Here is a 7,050-nt window from a genome sequence, read left to right as displayed (position 1 = left end):
AAATCCATTGAAATCCATTTTTTTTAGAGTTCTTCTTCAAAAGAAACGTTGCATTCATGCTGTCATACTGGATATCTGGTATTCAGTACAACAAGCAAGACCAGCCTATCTACAGGAAGTGCCCTTCAGCACACGGTCATATTTGTCTACACACAAAACTCAAATCAACCAAAGCTCCTTGTCTCCTTTTCATCTGTGTTGAAAGGACCTGAAAGTGCATGAGAATAAGAACTAGTGCTGTAACACTGCCTCAACTTTCAGAGTGACTTCGACATCACATCCTGTTACAGTAAACAGGCACGCACAGGTGCCGTGCTGTGATATTCATTCCCTTCCGATCTGAGACGGAGCTTGTTTTGAATGCCGCACACTTCCCTGCCTGTGTTGTGGGTACAGATATTGCGTGCGTGTTTCTCAGAGATGGCGAAGGGCAAAGCTAACAGCCTGTTCTGCTTGAGTCACAGCAGCAAACAGAGCTCCAATGACATGTGCACTGCGGGACCTGACACCCCCTGTGACCCGAGTCTGCACTCTGCATTACAGCTCACATCCACAACAAACATATGTGCTAAGATGTGCTAACCGAGATAGCCGCTACTTCACAGGTTTGCTAATATAGCTTTCATGAAATGTTACATGCGCATACACATGCATTCACTTGCACAGAAACAAACAAGCATTTATATATACTCTTAAAAATAAAGGTTCCAAAAAGGGTTTTCTCAGCGATTAATTTTTGGGTTCCACTACGAGCCTTTCAGTGAACAGTTCCATTTCTTAGTGTTCTCAACATTTTTTATAATATAAAGAACCATTTTCCACTTTAAAAACCTTTTGTGGAATGTAAAGGCTCTATGGAAGTCAAAAATTCTTCTTGGAACCATCAATGCCAATGAAGAACCTATATTTTGAAGAGGGCACAGTGGGGTCCAAAATTCTGAGATTGTTTTTTTCCAAGGTAAAAATATAGTTAATGACATTCTGCCACCTGAACTAAAATAAATTAAATAAAAAAAAATGTTCAATATGCAACATGTTTTTAAATAAAGTAATGTGAAAAAAGTGAGTAATCAAATATGCAAAATTGTGACACTGATCATGTGACTTTTTGTAAATATAATCAGATACACTTGCTTTCATTGAACAAAAGATCATTTGGTTTTACATAGACTTGTGGACTCGAGTGCTGTTGTAAACAAAATATTCAGAATTTTTTTAATTAAAATTTCTCTCACACTGTTTTGCTGATAATATGTCTGTTAAATAAAAATGCTAAATAGAAACAGCTTTTTGGACCCCACAGCTTTAGCACGGTTAGTAATAAACAGAGTTAGTATTAACATGTGCTGCAATGTTCATTGGCATGCTAACAGAGCAGCGGTCATCATTTGTACGAGGCTGTTTAACGCGGAGGACTGATTAATGATTAACTGTGTGTGTGAACGTTCCTCTGATCACGTTCTGTAATGCACACATTTAATGTTTTGCTCCGAATCCTTATTAAATGTGCACAATTACAAAGGCATTAAATGGAATGAAATAAAGCAAGGAAGAGCTCATTAGTTTAAGAGCGTGTGATTGAAGAGAGCATAAAATAGAAATTATTCCTGAGTTTAAATCAGAAAGCTAATTAAAAACTCTGAGTGTTTTTGTAATTATGGAAGAATCTCTCTTTCTCACGCTCGCTCATTTTCAACCACTCAGACCCCACACCTCGCTTTCTCTCCCTCTGTCATTAGACAGAAGTATTTAAAACTACAAGGTTGAGAATTCATCCTCATCTTTATCACAATCATATCGCTTGATATGAAAGCCAATTATCATCCTGCTATAGATATATCACAGGGGACATACTGTATGCATGTTTCATAGACCTGTGTGAATCTGCATGTGTAAAACTAGGAAGCAGGTTATAAATCTATTTTGACTTCCTGTCAAATATAGAAAGGTGTTTCTTCAACTATGGGCATATTTGGCCTTGTGGACTTTTAGAATAAAAAAAAACTCGACTTTTTAAACTCTTACAATAAAAACTTGTATGTACACAATTTTTGTTTTCTTTCCTGAATATTCAAAGTACCTGAACATAAACATACAATTTTTTTTTTTAGATAGATAGATAGATAGATAGACAGTAAATAAAAAAGAAAATTAAAATGATATATGTATATGATATATATACAGGTGCATCTCAATAAATTAGAATGTCGTGGAAAAGTTCATTTATTTCAGTAATTCAACTCAAATTGTGAAACTCGTGTATTAAATAAATTCAATGCACACAGACTGAAGTAGTTTAAGTCTTTGGTTCTTTTAATTGTGATGATTTTGGCTCACATTTAACAAAATCCCACCAATTCACTACAATAAAAAAAACATTTTTAGTGAAATGTTGGCCTTCTGGAAAGTATGTTCATATACTGTACATGTACTCAATACTTGGTAAGGGCTCCTTTTGCTTTAATTACTGCCCCAATTCGGCGTGGCATGGAGGTGATCAGTTTGTGGCACTGCTGAGGTGGTATGGAAGCCCAGGTTTCTTTGACAGTGGCCTTCAGCTCATCTGCATATTTTGGTCTCTTGTTTCTCATTTTCCTCTTGACAATACCCCATAGATTCTCTATGGGGTTCAGATCTGGTGAGTTTGCTGGCCAGTCAAGCACACCAAACACCATGGTCATTTAACCAACTTTTGATGCTTTTGGCAGTGTGGGCAGGTGCCAAATCCTGCTGGAAAATGAAATCAGCATCTTCAAAAAGCTGGTCAGCAGAAGGAAGCATGAAGTGCTCCAAAATTTCTTGGTAAACGGGTGCAGTGACGTTGGTTTTCAAAAAAACACAATGGACCAACACCAGCAGATGACATTGCACCCCAAATCATCACAGACTCTGGAAACTTAACACTGGTAATAACTGAATTTATAAAAATGACCCCATTCAAAAGTTTACATACCCTTGAATCTTAATACTATGTGTAATTTCCTGGATGATCCACGAGCAGTTCAGCTGTTCAAAAATCCTCCACCTCCTGCACATTCTTTGGTTCCCCTTCTAGGGAACGCCACACTGCGCTCCCAAGGGGGCTCATTGGGGAATACAGCCTGCATGACAGGTGTCTGAAGCACATGTGAAACAACGCCAATCTATTGGTCCACCTGGCCCATGACGTCATAGGCGGGGTGCCTGGAAGTATAAAAGGGCACCTGCTGAATATGTCTTCCTCTTTGCTGTCTTCAGGAGCCGTCTTTTTGAAGTGTGTGTGATAGACCAAGGCAGGTGAGCATTGTGGAGAGTGTGTGCCTCCGTGCCCGAGGTTTCTGACACTTGAGGACACACATGATCTATCATGTGTCTTGGTCGGGAGCTTGCGCGTTCGGTGCTCGAGAACTCTGTGCGAGCTCATTGAGTGTCTCCAATGAGAAGCTCCTTTTGCTTTTTGTCCCTCTTCTCGAGTGATGAGTGATAAGCATTTGTGTCTCGCGGTTTGGGTCTCGCTGTTGCCGAGGCACGGCGGGGACTCAGATCGCGGGATTCGCGGCTTAGGACACACATGTTCTATGCGTCATGTGTCTTGGTCTGGAGCTTGCGCGTTCAGTGCTCGAGGGCTCTGTGAGTGTCTCCAATGAGAAGGTCCGTTCGTGTTTGTCCCTCTTCTTGATGAGTGGCAAGCGTTTGTGTCTTGCGGTTTGGGTCCCGCTGCTGCCGAGGCACGGCGAAGCCTCAGATCGCGGGACTCGTGGGGTTAAGATGCTCCTTTGGATTATCGATCCAGTGTATAGCGCCTGAGTTGAGCAGCGCCTGAGGGAATGTGTGCCTCCGTGTTTGGATTCTAACACTTGAGGGCATATTCTGCTTTCGCGTTTGTCTCGGCGAAGAGCACGCGCATTCAGAGTTACACACTCATTGTGATCCGTCACGATGTCTAGGCTCCGCTCGCGTTTGTTACTATTCCCTAGTGATGCGGGACGAAGCGTTTGTGCTTTCCGGCCCAGTTCGCCGTTGCCACGGCACAATTTATCCCAGCTCGCCGTGATCGCTTTGATCTGTTGGATCCGCACACCCTTTCTAAACAGGTTGTCAGATGCTGCAGATACTATTGGGTTGTTATGACGATGAAGTGTGAATGCGGAATCATTTCAGCCTGATCCTGTGAGATCGTGGGCAGAGCTATATTCAGCTCGGCCGTGCCTCTCTAATATACATGTTTTTGTGTACGGAGAGCCTCGGTGGGCGTGAATATATTTTTATACTCTGTGGAGAAATGCTTGCGAGCTTTTTTCCCAAGGTGTTTTCAGCACCTAGAGTGGTTATGGGGAATGTTCCTTACTGTACTACGCCAGACGGGTTTAGGAGTGGGCTGCCTCCCCAGGCTTCTGGGTATTTTTAAGTGGGCGGTACCTCTGAATCCCGCCTAGTGATTTTGGGCTGAGTACACTGCTCCCCCTCTTCAGGGTTTTAAGTGAGCAGTCCCTGCCCAGAGTATAGCTGTCTGCGGATGGTTATGCTCCAGCTCAAGCTTACTTTGATCTGGAAAATGGCAGTCTGAGGGCAGCTATGTTCTAGCTTGGTTTGGGTTCCCCTTGGCACAAGCTCTCTCAAGTAAGCGCTGAAGTCTTTGCCCTGTCTTCAGCCTTATCTGAGGGAATTGCTAATCGAGGATAGCCGTGTCCAGCCCTTTAGTGTTTTGGCCAAGGCTTACATCAGGCCTCCTTAGTATTGCCATCTGTGGGTGGTTATATTACAGCCATTGTTATGGCAGAACGGGCTTACTTGAATACAGCTATCTGAGACTAGCTGTGTCTTACTGGCAGTTGTGGTGAGCCCTCTCCTGGAGTGATCCCCTTTCCTAGAGCCTAGCTATCTGAAGATAGCTATGTCATAGCTCAGTGATTGCTCCCCTGCCTAGGGTTTTAAGTAGCGGTCTCCCTGAGCCCTTCCCTAGACAGTGCTATCTCCCCTGCTAGGGTTGTAATTAGATAGCCCACTCTCTGTGGTCTGGGTAGTCTCAGTCGGTCCCCCTTATGGTAGTCCCTTACTAGGTACCTAGCTATCTGAGAATAGCTATGTGCTAGCTCTGTGATTGCTCCCCTGCGTAGGGTTTTAAGTAGCGGTCTCCCTGAGCCCTTCCCTAGACAGTGCTATCTCCCCTGCTAGGGTTGTAATTAGATAGCCCACTCTCTGTGGTCTGGGCAGCTTTGCAGGAAGGTTTTGCCTGGCTATCTAGGCTACCTGTGTATGGTTAATCTGGACTACAAGCCTTCATAAGACCTTTAGGACATAGCTATCTTAGGATTCTTTGAGCTCCTCTAGAGGCTTTATAGTTTAGTCTCTTCAATGGTCTAGTGTATCCAGGCTTATATGGCTCACATAGCATAGCTATCTGAGGATAGTTGTGCTCTTAACTTGGGTGGGATGTTCCCCTTGATCTAATCTGGTTCTCCATTTCTGCCAAGTTGTGTGAGCGGCCCGTGGCGCATTGGCATGGCCCCTTTCTGAGGAAAGGCTTGGTGTACATCTGTCGCTTTCTTGGTGCTCCCCCACCAGATGGTCAGGCATGCGCCTCGGCATGGCGGGGTTGGATTTCATTATCTTAAGGCATTGTGTGGCCTTCTTGAGCATCAATAAATGTTTTCACCTTTTGTAATAGTTATGCATGAGTCCCTCAATTGTCCTCAGCGTTAAAAGATGGATTTCAAAATCATACAGTCAATGTTGGAAATGGTTCAAATATGCAGAGGATGCTGGAAAACGTCACGGGTTACGCATGTAACCATGGTTCCCCAAAAGGGACCGAGACGCTGCGCCCCCTTGCCATGCCCTCAGCCTGCCTGTTTACATCTCCTTCAGACAGCTAAGTGGATGACGTATTCAGCAGGTGCCCTTTTATACTTCCGGGCACCCCGCCTATGACGTCATGGGCCAGGTGGACCAATAGATTGACGTTGTTTCACACGTGCTTCAGACACTGGTCATGCAGGCTGCATTCCCCAATGAGCCCCCTAGGGAGCGCAGCGTCTCGTTCCCTCTCTGGGAACCATGGTTACATGCGTAACCCGAGACGTTTTCCAGCATCTTCTGCATATTTGAACCCTTTCCAACATTGACTGTGATTTTGAAATCCATCTTTTAACACTGAGGACAATTGAGGGACTCATGCATAACTATTACAAAAGGTGAAAACATTTACTGATGCTCAAGAAGGCCACACGATGCATTAAGAGACAGGAGGTGTAAACATTTTAAATTGGACGATCAGGGTAAATTGTACTTATTTTGTCTTCTGGGAAACCTGTAAGTATTTATGTAGCTTTTGAAGTCCAGTACTAAATATGATCAAAATGAGAAGAATTTACACATCATCCAGTTCAAATGTTTACATCCCCCGGCTCTTAATGCATTGTGTTGCCTTCTTGAGCATCAGTAAATTTTTTCACCTTTTGTAATAGTTGTGTGAGTCCCTCAGTTGTCCTCAGTGTGAAAATATGGATTTCAAAATCATACAGTCAATGTCGGAAAGGTTTCAAATATGCAGAAGATACTGGAAAACCAAAGAATGTGCAGGAGCTGGAGGATTTTTCTGAAGAACAGCAGGCAGTTGAACTGCTCAGGACCAAGAAGGGACTCATGAACAACTATCACAAAATATAAAAACAGTCATGAATCATCCAGGAAATGACACATAGTTTTAAGATTCAAGGGTATGTAAACTTTTGAATGGGGTCATTTTTATAGATTCAGTTATTAGGCTATTTTGTCTTGTGGAGTATATGTAAACATCTGTTATGTGAAATAGCTTATTCAGGACAGTACTGAATAAAAAATAACATGCAATTTTCATGATCCCTCTTATTTTGCTTCAATTATTAAAGGGGTCATATGTCTGCAAGGGGTATAACATTATTTTGTGTATTTGGTGTAATGCAATGTGTTTATGCGGTTTAAGGTTCAAAAACCACATTATTTTCCATATAATGTACATTATTGTTTCTCCTCTATGCCCCGCCTTTCTGAAACGCGTCGATTTTTACAAAGCTCATCGTTCTAAAAACG

The sequence above is a fragment of the Sinocyclocheilus rhinocerous genome, unplaced genomic scaffold, assembly GCF_001515625.1.
Source record: "Sinocyclocheilus rhinocerous isolate Xijiao unplaced genomic scaffold, SAMN03320098_v1.1 scaffold289, whole genome shotgun sequence".
In the NCBI taxonomy this organism is placed as follows: Eukaryota; Metazoa; Chordata; class Actinopteri; order Cypriniformes; family Cyprinidae; genus Sinocyclocheilus; species Sinocyclocheilus rhinocerous.
Note: the sequence above shows the minus strand (reverse complement) of the source record.